Below are 20,811 nucleotides of genomic sequence, written 5' to 3' on the forward strand. Positions count from 1 at the left end.
ATAGAGGGAAAGGCATTTTTATAGTAGACTTCACATTGTTAGCTTAGACTGATCTTCAGTCTGAAAAGATTACATACTCATAGCTCTGCAACACCCAATCATATGCTCGTGTAACTTCTCCAAGGGTCCTGGGATTGAATCCCGCACTGGGCTCCCTGTTCAGCGGGGAGTCTGCTTCTCCCTCTACCTCTGCCCCCCATCCCCTCTTGTGCTCTCTCTCTCTCAAATAAATAAATAAAATTTTAAAATTTCTAAGTCTAAAAGTTGTAACTTTATATAAGCAAATTCACACATTTATAAATATGCTATTTTCAGTAATGAATTGAAGTCTATTAAAATATATATTGCAATAATTTCTAAATAATATTCTCTAGTTAATAATTTCAATTATAGAGATTAAGTCAGATAATTGGTACTAACAATATTTTTCAGCTACTTATTCAGTAATTTAGAGATGATAAAATTCAAGTCGTCTGTATTTGTGAGGGTCAGAATCACTTTAGTTACCCACTACCAGACCAGTAAATTCTCATAGCAAGAATAAACTCTTTGCCACTTTGGATAGGAAGCAACCAGAATGTTTGCGCTTTTTCATTCCTGGAGAGATAAGCTGAATTAGGCATATGCAGTATTATACAGTGTTATGGTATAAACCAAGGTAAAGTGGGTAATTGAGTTTATACTAGCAATTACACAAATACAAGTATGTGTATCTGGTCATGAGAAAGAAATTGCTCATGAAAATATACAAGAATGGAAGAAATGATACTTCCTCAAACTTAATTCTCTATAATTTGAAAATCATTTTATTTACATCACTACATTTAATATTCAAGAACAGCCCCGTGAAGTAGATGTTGTTATCTGACTTCATGGAGAAGTTAAGTGCATTTTCCCAGTTCACTGGATCAGTAATTGTAGAAGTATAGACTATTATGCTGGTCTTAAGTTCAGTGTTCTTTCTGGCCTCATGTATAATTTATTGGAAACTGGATTCTCTTTTATTTTGACTTTCCTCCATATCAGTCACACACACAGAAAACCTCCCAGGAACTGTTCTTTTTCTTAGGCCTAAAAATAATTAGGTAAGCCTATTGAAGAGTCAGGGGTCTAAATGTTTAGGCCATCCTTTCTCTTTGCAAAGTCTTTCTAAGATCTCTTTCAAAGGATCTCTACTAGTGATTTCATATCCTCTGTGTGATTATTACACCAAAATCAAATGAACCATGACAAAGCACTTCCTATTAGAATGGTTTGTTGAGGCCCAACAATAAGATATCTCTAGATGTGCTTAGCCAAGTTGTGTACTAACTTAGATCATCATTAAAATGTCATCAGAAAACTCTATTCTATGGTGATTTGTTTGTTTGGATCCATGAAGATAAAGACCTAAAATGCATTTTTTCAGACAGATATGTAATTTTATTAAACAAATTATATGAAATATAGTAAGAAAATAATATAGGGGCACAGAAAATATTTGCGCTGTTTTCTGCTTCTCTGTGCCCATAGTTTCTCTCTGTATCATGGTTCATTTTATGTGTCAGCTTGACTGGGCCACAGTGTTTCTAGATTAAACATTATTTCTGGGTGTGCCTGGACATTTCCAGATAAGATTAACATTTGAGTCAGAGGACTCAATAAACAGATGGCTCTCTCCAGTGCAAGTGAGCATCATCCAAACTGTTGAAGACCTGGATAGAACAAAAAGCAGACAAAAAAGGAGGACTGGTTCCTTTCTTGCCTATTGAGATGGGACACTGGTCTTCTTCTGCCTTTGGACAGGGATTTATACCATTAGCCACCCTGGTTCTTAGATGTTAGATCTTAGGTTTGCACTGAATTATACCACTGGTTCTTCTGGTCTCCAGCTTGCAGATGGCAGGTCATGGGATCATTCATATCTACCAATAGTGTATGTATATATGCATGCATGTATGTATATATGTATGTACCATTCATATCTACCTATATGTATGCATCCATCTATCTATCTATCTATCCATCTCCTAGTGACTGGTCCTGAGTCTTATTTTCAAAGTTTTAGCTGAGATTATCAGATTGCCCCACCTCTTGTACATCTTAATACAGTTTAGTGTGGATAACCTGTGAGGTTGTGTTGTGGTTCACTGTCCAGGCAATAGTGACAGTGAAAAGAGATTCTTTGAAAAGAGGCACTGGAATGACAGGCAAGACCACAATTATATACAAAATGTAAACAAGGTATTTACTGCCACCAAGCTCTAGAATAGAATATATCTAGAGAAACTAAATTTATCAAAGATAAATCATGTTTATAAATTAATATATTCATGAATAATTAATGCCCTGAAAAGGACATTAAACACTTGTGAGAGTTAGTAGGACAAAGAAAGACTAAAAAATCCATTTAACAATATGTTCTAGATAGACTACAATATTCAACTCATAAATGCAGTTATTGCTTTTGACCTTAGACAAGAACCTAAGACTGTATATATTCCAAGTGTATGGAATTGAAGTAGAGTTGAACATTTCTTTGTTTCCCCCTTTATTTTGTGATGGAGTTGTGTAAAGGGACAAGCCTACACATTGTGTAATTAATATCACATAGATCCTGGAATAAAATTGCAATGCATGTTTAAAATTGAGCATTGTTAGGCCATAGCGTGACTAAAATAAAGTTTTAAGTTTGAGAACTATTCTTTTCTACTACTTACATAAGTTCCATATAAAAAATAGCATTTCTTTTTCTTCATGGCATTTTTTTCTAGAAAAAAACATTATGTCCAAAGAAAACTCTTCCATCAGTGATGATATGTTCCCATATACAATGAACCAAATGCAGATGAGGCAACTCACAAATTTTGTTACCCTTAACAATTTAAATGGATCATTACAATATCACCTCAATATCATTTTTTATGGTTATGAAATAAATTATTGGGTTCTACCTGAAAAAGACATAACCTTTTTTCCACACAGACAAAAAGGAAAAGTGAATCACTTGAAATTATCCTACAATGATTACTTCTATATTATATTGTAGCAATTCCACAACAGTGACAAAAACAAACAACACATTTAAGACATTTCATAAACTTTTATGCATAAAATGTCCATAAGTTTTGAAAATTATGTAGAAAAAAGTAAACAAAACTTACAGGTTATAGACCAGCATATGATTAAAATAAATTGTATATCAAGCCCTATGATTTTTATTATGCCAAAAATATGTTTTATAGTACAATAAACTACATAGACAGTTATATAAAGTTAGGAGGGATAATTTATTGTGAGTTCCTTACCAGCATTTTTTCTTTTCCCATGCTTCTTCAGTTTTTCTCTTCAAATTTTATGGCACTAAAAAAAAAAAAATAATAATAATGATAACATTAGAAGTTGGCATATTAGTCCATAACCCTAAAAAAGCAACCACTTGAGTTGTTTATTATATTTGAGGTTTTTTTCTGCATGCATCTATATTTTCTGTAGTTGAAACTTTGTATCTCCTGTTTTTATTATATCACAAGGCATGTAATTGGATCATATGACTGAAGGAATGAGAACACTTTTAGTTCTGAGGCACTGAAATAAATCACCAGGAAAATGGTGGCAGACGTATCTTTACAAGAAATATTGAAGGAGGGTGAATGAATACAAAAATATTTATGCAGAAGTGAAGTAAGTTGAGGAAGTTCACACGGGGGCACTTTAAACTATCTTGGTCATCCCGTTAGAGCTGTTGCCAAAGGAATTCCTCATTTAAAGAGCATATTCATTTAAGGTTATTTACTCAGATTATGTCCATTGCACACTGATAGGGGATGGAAGAAATAAAACATATGATTCAAGGTTTTTTGGGTTTTTTTTCAGGAGATTACATTCTGCTGAGGTAGCAAAATATAAACTGCTGATGAAAATTGCATATCATATTTTTGACAGATGTGCTATCTGGATGCTTGTAGTCAAATTCTGATGCAAAAACTTACTAAATAAATTCTATTAGACAATAAATACATGTTTTTCTGATGGCTAGTTTATTATCTGAACAAGGGAATAATAAGTTTTCTATAACTTAATGCCTTATCTAAATCTCCTAAAGAACTCCATTGGAGTAGGTCTAATTATTACTCTCATTCCTACAGATAAAAAGCTAAAAATCAGAGAGAGGATGACTAATACGCTCAAAGTTACCCAGTTTATAAGCTGGGATTGGAATACTGCCTGTCTGTTTTTAGGATCCAGGCTCTCATCTACTATATTATGTTCCCTTTGACCTTTTGTACGGTTGCTTGAGGGTCAGATGCAGTAAATGAAATCACTTTATAAATAGCAAAGTTTTTATAATGTTAGTTATTATTATCCACTTTCCACATAGTATTAATGGCTATTATTTGAAAGGCTTACATAATACTTTTATTAAACTGCTTTTTCCAAGTTTAAATGGCCATAACATTACTGGAGTAATTGTTTCTTTTTTTTTTTTGGTCAGGTTTTTAGAAGTTTATTTTTAGAGATTGCTTCAGTAGTATAGATGTGGATCTACAAAAGTGTTAGTTCTTTTTTTCTCAGATAAATTATTCTAAATCAATTCTAATATCACAAATACGATTATGATTTTCCTTCATACATATTGCCAGAATATTTTCCAAAATAGCCGCAAATTTTTATATTACCTCCTGCATTTATTTTTTAAAAGATTTTATTTATTTATTAGAGAGCGAGAGAGAGAGAAACAGCATGAGAGTGGAGAGGGTCAGAGGCAGACTCCCCGCTAAGCTGGGAGCCCAATGTGGGACTCGATCCCGGGACTCTGGGATCATGACCTGAGCAGAAGGCAGTCGTTTAACCAACTGAGCCACCCAGGTGCCCACCTCCTGTGTTTAAATGTGCTAGCTTCATCACATTCTCAACAACATCACATGCTACATAATTTTTAATACATTAAAAAAATAAAATTTATATTCCAAGATTGCTTTGTTCTAATTTCTTTATTACTGTGTCTGTAATTATATGTTTATGGTATGTTTTCTCAGGTGATACCTATACAATTATATTTGTTCTTTGTTCATTATGAATATTCACTTTCTCTTATTTGAGGTTAACATATTTGATGATGTTGTTCCTTTTAATTTTGTTCTTTTTCACTTATTTGAAGCTGCCAAAATAGGTGGAAACTATTTTAAATACTTTTGGGTCACTGTTTGTATGATTCAGTATGTGGACTCAGTTTAATCATATATCCCAACATATAATTAGGCAAGAAGCTATAAGAACTCAATTCACATGTGTGATAATATCCCTGCCCAAGCTACAAAGAGTCAAAATGACTGAAATGTCAATTTACCTATGTCTAAATAACTTATTTTTATGCACAGTGAGATGCCCATTAAATCCCTTTCCTGAAAGAAGTTAGATTTCGGCACAACAATTTCTTGCTGCTTTTTCATATGGCTCACTTTCCTCTATCATTATATTTGAACTGCATCATTACCGTTGCAGAACATGAACTTATGACATGTGATGATGCTCTGAGGTAGAAGCACTGCAAATGAGAGTTGAAAGTCATAATACTTCCTTATCCTTGTCTTCAGTTTGGGGATTGAATACATTCTTTCTCTTTTCCCCTCTGTTTGTTTGTGGCTATAAAGACCTTTGTGTCTTTGGCTTGGATCTTTATTATTTTTTTCCAGTATAATTGAAAATACTATATTTTCATTTCTATTTCATTTCCAAGGCTTCTCTGTGCTGTAAAATTTCAGGGTTAAATTTTAGGTTGTATACAGAACTTTTTCATAGACAATAGAATGAAATAATGTAAGTATTTTACATGACAAACAGGCAGCAATTTCTTCATAGCCTTCCTAAGAGGAAGGAACATTTCCGTAAGGGGAGAAATACTAGGGAAAATTTCCATAAAGGCTGTATCAGAAAATAAAATTGATATCTATAATAAATCACCTTCAGTGTTCCAGTGCCAAACACTGTCCTGACTAGAACTCAAAGGATTATTACCAGAGTGCATCAGTGTATAATAATTTTGGTATTTTTCCTCCATATATAGCCCTAAAATCTTACTAGTACTTGAAGTTGCACTCTATATTTTTCCTTCTGTAAAAGATATTGAAGTCTGAGATTTTTAAAAGTCAAATAAGCAAGATTTCATCTTTTTTGAATTTATAAAAATAGACCAAAAAAGAATAATAAAATTATTAGCTATTTGCCATGAAAAACTTTCATAACTAAATTATATTTTTAAGCTTCCATGCAAAAATTAGTAGAAGTACAACTTTTTCATCTTACAGCTTTTGAAACAGCTAACATATATTGAGTGCTTTCAAAGAAACATACTTTTAATTAGCAATTAAGATTATTATAATTAATACCACCTAGTAAAAAGTGAAATCAGTTTTTATAAACTAAAGGAATTAAATTTAGACATGTGAAGGACATTTAGACTAGTTTGTTATCAATTATAATATTATAATCTAAATCAATCCTGAAACAGATCATTCCAATCGCTATTACTAGCATCATGTATAGATGAAGAAATTGAAGCTTAGAGACTAATTAACTTGGACAAGATCACGGAGCTTGTAAGTGTCAGGCTAGAATTGAAATCCTGATCGGACTTGAGGACGCAGGACCTTTTGGTTGCTAATTTTGCATCCAAGGTTTCATTTGTCTCTGTAGATTACATCTATGATCACAAAGGTATAACTTTTGCTCATCTTTCACCTACGTGTGCCTAATCTTTCAGGTCATGGAGTATCCTTGTTATTGCAAGGATAACAATATACTTGCAATGTAACAATAATCACAATGATATACCCACATCACTATTTATTAGCATCTGTGCTAAATGTTTTAATGAAATTATTTTATTTGGTACCATTTCTGTTTTAAAGAAAAGATAACCAAGTTTTAGGGAGGTGAAAGTCCCAGAGCAATGTTACACAAGAATAAATGTTAGAACTGGGATGCAAATTGAATTCATGCTAAGCAAAGGCCAAGCAGACTTGCAACCACCTCAGGCTTCAGGGCCTCAGATAGTGACCCAACAAAATGACTTTTCCCACCTTCTTTTCAGTTGCTTAGATGAGACTCCCTTCTCAGTTTAATGATGCATGTTCTTACATTCTGCACAGTATATCCAAAGACATGTCTGAAATTCTGTTTACAAGAGGCTATTTAACATGCCTGTAAAAAGTATGAGTCAGGTCAGGACAGACAGACCTAGGGTTGAATCCGATCTCCCACATTTGCTAAATATTCACCAGAGGTAGCGTAATTGGCTTGCCTATTTTTTTCATTTGTAAAAGGCAATCATAATGGTGATCTAACTCTGGGTTTGACCATTAACTAAGATAACATACAAAATTCAGGGCGCCTGGGTGGCTCAGTTGGTTAAGCGACTGCCTTCGGCTCGGGTCATGATCCCAGGGTCCTGGGATCGAGTCCCACATCGGGCTCCCGGCTCGGCGGGAAGCCTGCTTCTCCCTCTCCCACTCCCCCTGCTTGCGTTCCTGCTCTCGCTGTCTCTGTCTCTGTCAAATAAATAAATAAATAAAAATCTTTAAAAAAAAAAAAAAACATACAAAATTCAAGGATAGTGCCCAAGGTGTAGTAAGATTTGTATCATGATGCTTTATTTCCTTTCACCCCACATTTACTTCTCTCCCATATGTGTTTTTCACTCTTTTCCAAGGACAGCAACTTCTACAACTTTATTCAGACAGTTGTCATTGCAGGTAATAAAATTATAATAACCTAAATATACATTGGGTTATTTAGACTACTTGTATGGGTACTGGACACATATACTTCTTTTGGGAGTCAAACGTGTGTGTGTGTGTGTGTGTGTGTGTATTGTGCTTTGCAAGAATGTTGGCTGTTAGGGGCGCCTGGGTGGCTCAGTCATTAAGCGTCTGCCTTCGGCTCAGGTCATGATCCCAGAGTCCTGGGATTGAGCCCCGCATCGGGCTCCCTGCTCCACGGGAAGCCTCCTTCTCCCTCTCCCACTCCCCCTGATTATGTTCCCTCTCTCGCTGTGTCTCTGTCAAATAAATAAATAAAATCTTTAAAAAAAAAAAAAAAAAGAATGTTGACTGTTATATTAATTTTATTTAACTATAACAAAAACTATCATTTATAGAGTGCTGACAAATTGCTAGTCTCTGTGCTGAGAGTTTGTTCTTCACTATTTGCTGAGTGAAGTTTTGTTGTCCAAAACTTTGACAGGCAGGTGCAGTTATTATTTCCACTTTTCAGTGAAGAAACTTAAGCTTAGAAATGTTAAGTAATTTTTCTAAGATTTCATAACTCCTATGTAAGGGAACCTAAATTCAAACTGGGGCCCTCTAAGACTTCATTTTTACCACTACAAAAGACACTTGCTCATTTATACATCATGTATGAAAGTTTGGATTTGTAGTCTGGGAGTAGTTCTATTTACTTTTAGATTTTATACTTAAGGTTTTAGTATTCAAATATTCTGGCAGTGTAGCCAGTGAGAAAATAGGGCCCAGGTTATCATGAACATTTACCATGACACAGACAAGGCCATTTTACCTATGAGACCTGTTAGAGATCTTCAAGGTATTCATCACCTTCTCCTGATCTATAAAAGAGGAGTGGCCAATTACATCCACCACAGTGTTTACCCTTGTCCAATTTGCTTGCTATAATTTAAAACTAGCCCATCTTGATAGCAAGACAAGCCACAGCTAAATCAATTTTCAAATAGTATTCTCCTTTTTGGCTAATTCTAACTATCTGGTTCAATGAGAAAATTAAGTATGTAATGTTTATTTCTTAGAGGTTGAAAATATAATTAATATAGATGTGGCTAAGTAAAAATTATTAAAGGCACATTAATGTATTCTCTTCATTTGTCACTTGATATTTGCATGGGCCAGATAAGTGCACTGAATTTGATATTTCAATATTTTTCTCCAGTCTTACACATAGATTTCAGAAATTAAATTCAGAATATTTATAAGGTAACTTTACATTAAAAAAGAAATTTATAAGGTAACTAAACATTAAAAAAGAAATTCTTCAAGATGTCCTCTTTTTTTCAGGAGAGTTAGGAATTATTTTATCTTATTTAAATGAAAGTTACATGTCTGAAAGCATCACCAATATGAAGAAGAGTTACACGTCTGAAAGCATCACCAATATGAAGAAGAGTTAACTCTGCTGATATTATAGGTCACCTACATAGATATTCAATTTTGTGTGTGAAAGCTGAAGATGGGATTATTCATTCAAAGATGTATATTTGGAAAAGGGCCCAAGTGAGATGCCTACAAATTAAACATTTGGCAAAATTCCTTAGATAAATGGAAAAGGTCATTTTGAAAATTTGGTTTGGTAGATTTTAACAGCTGCACTATAAACTGTAATTGCAATTTAAACAACCTCTGATGCCACTTTAGAAAGATCTTAACCTTCTTAACCTGTCACCCCTCAATGCTTGCAAGTAAGACACAGATATAATTTTATGAGCTGTTAAAGAAATTTCCCCAATTACTTGACTCCACAGTTATTGTTATATGTAACTGACACAAAAGGTAAATCTGACCCATGATTCTATGAAAAAAGCAACCCCCAAAACCACAATACTTAAGTGTGTGAATCTAAATTCCAAGTGTATTTGTAGAAGAAACAGCAAATAAACATATTTGATCATTAAAAATTTAATCTTTTCAGATTCATATTCTATGGTTGTTTTTAATAAAGCCTGAAAGTGCTACTGTGTATTTTCAGGATCAATTTTGTCTACATGAAAATATTATATATTTCAACAATTTTGTATCAAAGTTATAACTTTGGGGAAAATAAGGTTTGTAATAATATATTCATTTTTCATTGGGAAATTCAAAAGCATTGTTTTGGAAAGAACATTGTAAATCACGTTCAGAAGTGTGAAAGCCAGAATACAAAAATGATGAAGGATGATTTTAAACATATAGCATTAATAATATTTGAAATGTGTCAAAAGGAAATCATAGAATTATAGAAATCTTAAAACAGCTATTGGATTACTCATTGGGATAGGGAGACATAGAGGTCTTAGGCCCTTAGGCCCTTTTTTTCACGTTTTGGCTAATTTCAAAATTTTAAGTTATCTTAATAATTTAATTTATACTATTATGGTTTCTTTTCCCCTTTTCATTTTATGAGGTTATTTTCTCCTTCACAAAACCTTGGTCAGGGGCGACTGGGTGGCTCAGTCGTTAAGCATCTGCCTTCGACTCAGGTCATGATCCCAGGGTCCTGGGATCGAGCACTGCATCGGGCTCCCTGCTCTGCTGGAAGCCTGCTTCTCCCTCTCCCACTCCCCCTGCTTGTGTTCTCTCTCTCGCTGTGTCTCTCTCTGTCAAATAAACAAATAAAGGCTTTAAAAACAAACAAACAAAAAAACAACAAAACAACAACAAAAAAACCTTGGTCATACATGGTATCAGACCGTGTATCTGTTGAAAAGATTTTCATATGGAGTTTTCTGCTAAATTGAGGTATGTTCCATCGGCATTACTGTAAATAATTAGAGTGGAAGGTTGTGATAAAACTGTTTCAGAAAATATAAAAACAGGTGCGCCTGGGTGGCTCAGATGGCGAAGCGTCTGCCTTCAACTCAGGTCATGATCCCAGGGTCCTGGGATCGAGTCCCGCATCGGGCTCCCTGCTCAGCAGGGAGGCTGATTCTCCCTCTGCCTGCCGCTCCCCTGCTTGTGCTCTCTCTCTCTGTGTCAAATAAATAAATAAAATCTTTAAAACAAAAAGAAAATACAAATACAATGAATACCAAGGAAATTCAGCAAATATTTTTTCTGTCATAAAGAAATAAATCATAACAAATCAATTTCTTATAAAATAGGTGTTTTTTGAGCCAGATATTAACACCTAATATAAAGTTGTCTTGTTCAGTGATGAATTTACATTTTTAAGAGGATGCTACATGTAATGAACCTAATGTTCAAAGAAATAGATTTTTCTTCTGATTTGAAATTTCTAATATTTAAAGTTGAACAATGCCATATAGGTTTCCTTAAACCTTCATTTATCCTTGTAATGTTTTCCTTAGATTAGCATAAACAAATGAGTGAAATTTTAGTAAAGACAATGAATATCTCTACTGTATTATTATATACATTCAATAGTTATTTAGTGTGAGCACTTAAGAATATTAATATGCAGTATTATAAAAATGCCAAACTGGGACATGTTTTATAATAATGATTTTCATTTCACCATGACAGCCTGAATTACCCTTCTCATTATTTATTATTTTATAAATAAACTCAAAAAATAACATTTGTCTTGAACTTTAGTGTTTTTAAGTGCTTTCACCTAAATTATTACTTCATTTACATTATAATGATACTTTCACTAGCAATTCCTTTTTTTTTTTTTAATTCATGAGAGACAGAGCGAGAGAGAAAGGCAGAGGGAGAAGCAGGCTCCCAAGGAGCAGGGAGCCCGATGCGGGACTCGATCCCAGGACCCTGAGATCATGACCTGAGCCGAAGGCAGACGCTTAACCACCTGAGCCACCCAGGCGCCCCTTCACTAGCAATTCTTACCATGGTTTAACAGACAGGGAAACTGAGGCTTAAAATATTTTAAGGGATTTTTCAATTTCATCCCAACATTAGTGAAACAAATCTGGAACTCCAATCCTGACCATTCAATCTCATATCTTGGTCTCTTTTATCATGTCACTGAAGGGTGGCAGTATTATGTCACCCCCAAGTATGCCACTTTGGTATGAGGATTATTTTGATTTAAAGGCACTTGCAAAGCAGTAGGTGCAAGAAGAACATTGGAACTCCTCTTTTCTTCCTGAAAGCAGGAGCAGAAACTCCCATGTGAAAGATGTCCTCTCTTTACCAGAGAAAAGGAACATTCTTATTATACGAGTTGGCGAATCTGCACAGACAATTCTACACAAAAAGATACTGTTAAAATGACTTTCCTCTTTTTTTAGTGTCCCCATATATTTTAGTTACTTTTCCACAATTGCTTCTCTTTGTTCAGCTTAATATATAAGCACTTAGGTTTTGCCACTTCTTTGACCTTTCACTTCCTAATGAAGACTCCCACGTCATGTAAAATTTACATTAAGTGAATTTGTATGATTTTCTTTTGTTAACCTGTCTTTTTGTTACAGAGACCCAGCTGAGACCTAAGATGGGTAGAGGAAAAATCTTCCCTCCCCTATACCACTGAAGACACATTTTTAAGAGAATATTATTTACCCTGATTAGATCTCTTTAGAAAGCCAATAAAACCACAAATGGAGTTTAATTGAACTAGAAGTAGTTCTGTATATGGAAGAAAAATTTGGATAATTAAAGTTAATAAATTATGAGAGGCAAAAATAAACACAAGCATATGCAATTACACTAGTGTCACTGAGGACCATATTAGCTATCTGCCAAAAACCATATGCATGTTACTTATGTAGATGGATAAAATAACAGCACAACACAAGAATTGTGTCACTCTACTCTCAAGTCCCATGGATACAATTATTCCTTAAAGGAAGAAATGATTTTAGTTTGGGAAAGGATGAAAAAAAAATAAAAAGACCAATGGGAAGATAAAGAAACCCAAATATTCTTCACAAGTCAAAGTTCTCAGCTTGTGTAAGGACTTAAGTTTAAGCCTGGTGCTGACTCTCTGGTGAACTCTGGCGGGATAAGCCAAACCCTTAGAGATGTTACATTTTTGACATTGCATTAGCCATAGATCTTTCCTTTCTTTTCAGTAGAGCCAAGATAAAGTTACAAATCACATGGCAATGCCATAGTCAAATATCCTTTGTCAATAACACAACTTCTAACTAAACGTGGCCTAACAATATCTTATGAGATATAGAAAAGATTAAACCACGTATTTTCTCCCCAAATTAGATGAACATAAAAGGTTCTTGAAATTCATTTCAAGGACAAGGGATTAGCTTATTCGGCCCCTCTTTCCCACCTACCTTTGCCTACTACAGCTTCATTGGAGACTTACCTAGTGATACCATGGATCGTGCCCATAATTCTTAAAGTTCTAAGCTTTTAGATACTCAATGAAACATGTTGAGTTTGTTTAGAGCGCCACAGGCTATACAACTTTTTTTTTTTAAAGATAATTACTGGTGAGTGTGCAAAACTAGGCCCTTAGATACTAAGGGTCTGCCTGGGCCACTTTCAATTATTAATGCCCCTTGGTAATTTGAAAGAAAATGAAGTGTAAAAACAGAGTTACAAAAATTTTAGTACTTTACATTTGATTAGCTCAACTATAAAACACACAAAATACAATGACTTAAATGTAACCACATTACATTTGAGGTTCTTGAATACGAAATTTAGTCCAAATGTACTTTCTGCTTTCCCCATAAAATTAGCCTCGATACAAAATTCCTAAAATATTCAGGGTGTGGGAAAACCAAAGTGTAGCTCCTACAAATGAACATTCTTTAAAAGAATACTCAATTTAATTCAGGTAGTATGGTTAGAATCTAACAGTAGAAACTGAAGCCAGAGTGGCTGGGGGTGAATACTGGCTCTGCTATTTACCAGCTGTATAAACATGTTTTGTTTCCTCTTTTGTATAACATGAATAATAACATTAGTTATTTTATGGAGTCATTGTAAGGACTAAATTATTTAATATTTACAAAGTGCTTAAGAGAATTCCTTAGCACATACATGTATATATTTTTTGTTAAATAAATAAAATAAGGCAGCATTGTATAAAGTGTTAACCTCTATAACAGTCACAAAATCTCAGTGGTTCAAATTAATAGAATTTTGTTTATTATAATCCCGTGTGAGTTTGGAGACTCTACTGAAAAGTCCTACCCAAAGGAGTCAAGTAGGGACCCAGGCTACTTCAGCCCTGTGGTTCTCTCATCTGGTTATGCCTCCCGGGTATCCTCTGCATTCAGCTGGTTGACAGATACATGAAAAAGAGAGTGTGGACGCTTCCTTAGGGTGTTTTAAGAGAGGTATAAAATTTCCACCTACATTAGACCTCAGTAGCATGGCTCTGACCACGTGGAAGAAGTCTGAGAATTGCAAGTCTGTATATACAGGACAAGGAAACAGGGTTTATTTGCATCTGATGAACTGGAACATAAAAGATAAATGTCACATTAAGATTTTATCTGTACTCAAAATTTACAAAGAATCTCAAATGAACCTTTGCCTTCCACCTTCTTTTATATTCCAATAAAAGATGTAGGAGTCAGTCTTACAAAGATGGGTAATAAGAATGGCAATTATGTATCTTTTACATCAATAGGAAATTATTGTTAGTTTGACCATGTAAATGCAATAGCTCTAGTGTGTTTTTTGAGATCTGTTTTCCTTAGGACAGATCTAGTTTCTTTCCCTTTCCCTTCTTGTTTTATGACCCTAAAAACCAATTTTCTGTAAGGCTCATTTTACCTCGAGATATTTCTCAAATGCATCCACTTCCCTCCATCTCTTTGGCATAACTTGAGATCAAATTATCATTTTTCTTGCCTGGACTATCACACTGACTTCTGAACGGATCTCCCTGCATCTATCTACCTTTGCTTGCTTCCAATGTATTCACTGAAGCCATTTGGTTTTATCTTCTAAATCTTTTTAGAATTAGCCCATTTCTTTAAGCCTGCTCCATAAAATTCTAATCTAACTGACCCACATGTTTCCTTTGGTGCTATTCTCTTACCTGGTCTCTCTACCACACAAGTTATTCATTTCCTTGACATACCAAATGCTTACTGCCCCAGGACTCCAGCAAAAGCTATTCCTTATGTCCAAAGTTTCCTTCTCCATGCATTGGCTAGTTAATTCCTACTCATGTATCAAATCTCTTACTTTCACATGGCACTCTTATTTCTCACTCACAGCACTTTTTTTGTAATTGTAACTAAATAATAACTGATGCAATTCGATATAGAATATCTGTGTCCTTACTAAAATATTACCTACAAGACTGTGTTGATCAGAACACCACCTCTAGCACCCGGCAGTCTGTATTACAAAGAACAGTCATTTAATATCTGTTGAATAAATGTGGCTCATTTTAACTCCACATCACCAAATAATTTCATTCATTTATCAATTTATATTTGATGTCTTACAATATACCAAGGATTATGCTACATATTATAGATTCAAATTTGAAAAATACTCTGGTCTTTGAGTTGCTGATAATGTAGTGGTGGGGCAATTAAAAATTAGAGTAATAAATGTAATAAGCAACATTTGAGTACAAAGTTCATAAGGAAAAAATGAATACATATATATAACTTTTTTAAAGAGGGGATTTTCAGGAAGAGTAATATTTTGGTATTTTTTTCCATTGCTTGTCACTGAAGATCTTGATATCTACCAAACTGGTGAGGACAAGGGCACACATAAAATTCCTGTGAACTTAAATTAAGCCATTACTGATTGATGAAAGCAGTTTCCTTTCTCTAAGAAAAAGAGATTTATATCTTGATGGAGACATTACTGATTGTAAGGAAGACAAACAAACTCAAACTGAGTGAAAGAGAAGTTCTCTACAAGTTCACTGTGGAGATACAAAGGGGTACCATGGAATCCAGAGCAGTAACTGGAGGTAGCTAATAAATATAATGATAAAAAAAAATTTGAACCCTTGCTTTATTCACACATTGAGGTAAGTGCCACACAAATATCTGATTAACCCAGTTTTGATAAAGGTGGCAACCAAAAATATTCTCAAGAAAGACTATTCTCAACTACAATTTATCCTATTTATTTTCATGAACTACTCTGCCTTCTTGTTCTTATATCTAAATCTTTTCATTGGAAAACGCTTCTCCATTGATTTTCTTCATTTTCTGATATTCCAAATTCATCATGACTGACTCCTCACTGTGAATTTCGTATCTTAATGATCTTACATTCCCAACTTTATATACTAAATACAAAAATGTTTATTCTTTGTATTTCTTTTTGCGTAAGGATGATTATTGCTGATTTGAGTCTGTATTAATATTTCGTTTATTAATTCCATTAATTAATTCTATTAATTTTCTTTTTTATTTATTCTTTACATAGTACTTCCTATGTACGAGACATTGACTTGCCGGAGATATAACAGAGAACAATATTGTTTAATGTCTATGACCCACATAGCTCTCCAGTTGCCAGTACTATTCAACGTAGACCCTAATTGAAAATATAAAGAGAAAAGTTAGAATCACCATTTAAAGTGAAAAAAATAAAAATAAAAAAAGCACAAGATACAGGAACCAAACATTTGAAACAGAAGAGGTAACACAGTCAACAGAGGGAAAGGAAATCATTAAAATAAATACAATAAATATCTATGGATTAAAAAATGTGGGACACCCTCCGCTTTTGCATTAAAGGAAATCAGGTAAGCTGAAAATGCTTGAGCCATAAAAGCACAAGAAATTTTCCCTAAAATATTGAAAACATGCTGATATAGTATAGCTGAGCTGTCAGGGCAGCAAAGAAAATTCAAAGACTTTCTGCAAAAGGGGGAAAACTGAAAATCCTAGTGATTAAGCGCATGGTGAAGCTTTGACGGTGGTGGTGGTGGTGGAAGCAGCCATGTGTGGGAATGTTGGGGGAGGCTGCTAATCTCTTTAAATAAAGGGACTTTTTATCTTTAACTTTTTATTCTGACATAAGTTCAGAAACACAGAAAAGTTACAAGGATAGTACACAGAATTCCCAAATATCCTTCTTTGAGATTCCCAAAATGCTGAAATTTACTTGCATAAATTTTTTTTTTATTTCTTCAACTGCTGTCTTTCTCTTTCTCTGCACCCATTTCAGACATATCATTTGAGGTTTATTTATGGAAATAAATGAATAAATGAATAAATTAAATGAAAAAGCAATGAACCAATTGTTAAATTAATAAAAAAAAAAGCTACGATAATACAACTTAAAAAAGATGAAGAAATTAGGAAATTAACCAATTTGGATATGAATATTATGTATATACAATCCTCAATTGCTTTATCTCAAATTCTCTACTAAATATTTTTGAAAGAAGAGATTGTCACTTAGGAACTGAGTAGCCAAACCTTCAAATGACTGGATATTTGATAATAGAGAGCATTACTCCACCTCAGAATTGGCAGCAACAATTTCATGATATATTACAGTTTCATGTATCTGGGTAACTGTTATTTCAGTTTGTTCATCCTTCACAGCTACTTCTAACATCCAACATCTTTGGGGTATAGTAAGTGTAAAATGCATTCACTAATGTCATAGAAAGAAAAATGCTTTTTACTTAATTATTAACTTAGGAAAAATGACTGAATACACAAGAAACCCCTGCTCAAATTTTACACTTGACTTCATTATCATCAATACTTCCACTAGTTTTAGATCATTTATCAGCTTATAAAAATCTCTTGGAACCTACCCTGTCCAACAATATGTCTTTTAAAATTGTTCTCTATGATTAGTTACTTTTTATACAGAATTCATGCTGACAAAATTCCCTTTAAAAAGTGTCTCTGGGGGGCACCTGGGTGGCTCAGTCGTTAAGCGTCTGCCTTTGGCTCAGGTCGTGGCCCCAGGGTCCTGGGATCAAGCCCCGCATGGGGCTCCCTGCTCCGCGGGAAGCCTGCTTCTCCCTCTCCCCCTCCCCCCACTTGTGTTTCCTCTCTTGCTGTGTCTCTCTCTGTCAAATAAATAAATAAAATCTTAAAAAAAAAAAAAAGTGTCCCTGTGAACATGCAGATTAGTTTAGCAAGACTAGTGATTTGCTTATCTTCACTCATCTTCTGCAAATGAATACACTTCTCATTTTCTTCTATTGTTGACTGACAACTGAAAATTAATTAGTTTAAAGTCTTACTGATTCACTGGGTACTCACCAACTAGGTTATCTATGGGATTCTAGATCCCATTTTGCGATACTTTATAGTCATATTTTGACTTCTGCTATGAGAAGAGTCTAAAAATAATCGAAAATATGTTTCTAATACTCCTATTCTACATAAAGGAGAACCAAAACAATAGTTAGTTTAGAATCATAGTTCGACCAGCAACACTTCCATGTTTGGCATGTTGGAGCTGGGTCTGTGCTGGTAATGTTAATAGAAATGCGCAGTTAATTATTCAAAAAGTTGCCAAACCTGAGTTTAAATTATGCAAGTAGATCTCAATAAAACTTGCATTCATTAGGAAAACATTCAAAAATATTCCTCGCTTCATTTTACCTAGAAATAGACCACCTGAATTCCAACTTGGTGCTATTACTGCAGTTCGGCCTGTAAACTCTACAAGATACATATCTACTATTTGGGGGGGACTAAATTCTATCTGAAGAGCAGACACCAATTATTTTTTCACTACATAAGGCAGAAAAACTAAAGATATCCTTCAGTGACACAGAATATCCTAGCTTGAATGAAACATTTTCAAGTGCTGTATCAGAAGATACTTACCTCAGTCTGCAGCTCTGTGCGGGGAGCACTACCCACAGAACAAAGACAACATGATTGTACTTACTGGACTAGGGAAAGCAAAGCCCCAGGACTTCCATGAGCTCAGCTAAAACTTTAATTTGAACAGAACGGAGTTACCTCACACTCTGATTAAAAATAAAAAAACAAAACAAAAACAAAACAAAACAAAACCACCGTGATCTAAATGTGTGAGCTGAGATGAGGAAAGAGAGAAGACAGTCCTACTGAAGGAAGCAGAAGTGCTAGAAAAGAGTAATAGAGACGGATTCCCGTGTCTGAGTGGCAAGGGATTCAGCTTGTGCTCCTGACTTGGCTCTTCCAGAACAGCAAGCTCTACTATCTTTTGTTTCTTGGGTTCAATGAGATCTTGCTGCCCTTAAAATAATTTTTTTCTCTATTTTTACTCTATTTTTCATTTATTCTGAAACTTGAATGAGTCTGTTTATTAAAACCAAGATAGCAGTGCATAGGCTGAGAGATTAAAGTTAGGAAAGATAGAAAACCTGTGGTAAAGTCCATGGACTCCTTGAAAACAAAATCTTCTTATTAGGTATGTGGAGTCTAATTTCCTAATACATAGGTCCAAATAATGCTAAATAAGAAACATTAAGTTAAAGCAGTTAGAGGCTATGTTATAGGCAAAGTGATTGTAGGAGTGATTTGCAAATGGTTATTTATTTATTTATTTATTTATTTATTTATTTATTTATTTATAGATGTGTACCATCTCAAAGAACATTAGAAACATTCAGTAAACATTAACTGTTTTCGTTAACATGTTGATGATGCTGATAATTACATATTTTCGGATTTGGTTAATTTATCAGGGCAGGATACTAATGAGGTTATAGTTATAGATCTTATAGTTAGCTCAGTTCCATTTAAGTGACCAGAGATTGACTTCTCACCTCAATAAGTCACCACTGCTGTGTATCATTAAATGAAATAAGGACTAAATTAAAGTGTGAGATTGCATCTGCAAAAAGATGACTTCTTTAGAAAAATAATTCAAACCTTGTGCTTTACTTATTATGGGTCACTAGTTTCATCTTTGTGTATGAAAACTGGGATAGTTTATATCTTTCACAATGAGGCAAAAAAACAAAAAAACAGCCCTTTCTTCATCTTTGTTTTTTCTTGTCCCTGTGCATATTCATATAGAAGACTCTTTTTAAAAATATCTTGAAACATAAATTAATTTTTGCCTAAAATTGGGAAGACTAATTTCTATTCCTCAAAAATTATATCAACCATTTTAATTGTTTTGATTGTCTGATATAGCTTTTCCATATAATTGTCCTAAGAAGAGACACCAACTAACAATTAAAGCTGCTCATGCAATTAAAATAATTATCTTAATGTTATAAACTTAGATCCAACAGAAATTATTAATGGCAGCAGTCAAATATTATATAACTAAAATGAGATTTTTCCTCCACTGATTTGTGTTAACTTTGTATATTAAAATGAAGGAAAGTAGGGCGCCTGGGTGGCTCAGTCGTTAAGCGTCTGCCTTCGGCTCAGGTCATGATCCTGGGGTCCTGGGATGGAGTCCCGCATCGGGCTCCCTGCTCGGCAGGAAGCCTGCCTCTCCCTCTCCCACTCCCCCTGCTTGTGTTCCTGCTCTAGCTATCTCTCTCTCTGTCAAATAAATAAATAAAATCTTTAAAAAAAAAAAATGAAGGAAAGTAACAGAAAAGAGCAGAAATTACAATGAATTATAGAGTAAGAATTTAGTAAACAAAAAATTGCTGGTTACATGGAGAAAACTGGAATCCTGTATTCTTCAAAAATAAAAATTTAGTAAACTGCTTATCTCAGGATAATTTCTAAATTTCTCATATAATAGCTTTACCTAAAGCTTGTCTCAGAGGTTTTCAGATTATAACTTTGAGTCAATTTGAATATATTGGTAAATAGGCACAATTCTTGAGTGTTTACAGATGATAATTAAGTGAAGTAGTTTTCCTTTCCTACTTTTTGAGTTTAAAAAGGACCCCAAATTCTACCACTGTATTAGTCCGTGCTTTTTTTTTAAAGATTTATTTATTTTAGAGAGACAGAGCAAGCACATGGTGGAGGGGAGATGGTGAGCAGAGGGAGAGGGAGAGAAAGAATTTCAAGCAGACTCCCCACTGAGTGAGGAGCCTGACATGGGGCTTGATCACAGGACCCTGAGATCATCACCTGAGCTGGTATCAACAGTCGGATGCTTAACCAACTGAGCCACCAGGCGCCCCAGTCTATGCTTTTTTAAATGTAAAGAGGAGGTTCAGATCAATGTGGGCATCATATTAAATCAACTATGCTTACATAATCAAATTCTTGTATCTAGGAGTATGTTTCAG

This window comes from Mirounga leonina, unplaced genomic scaffold (assembly GCF_011800145.1).
Source record: "Mirounga leonina isolate KUSES-001 unplaced genomic scaffold, KU_Mleo_1.0 Mir_168, whole genome shotgun sequence".
In the NCBI taxonomy this organism is placed as follows: domain Eukaryota; kingdom Metazoa; phylum Chordata; class Mammalia; order Carnivora; family Phocidae; genus Mirounga; species Mirounga leonina.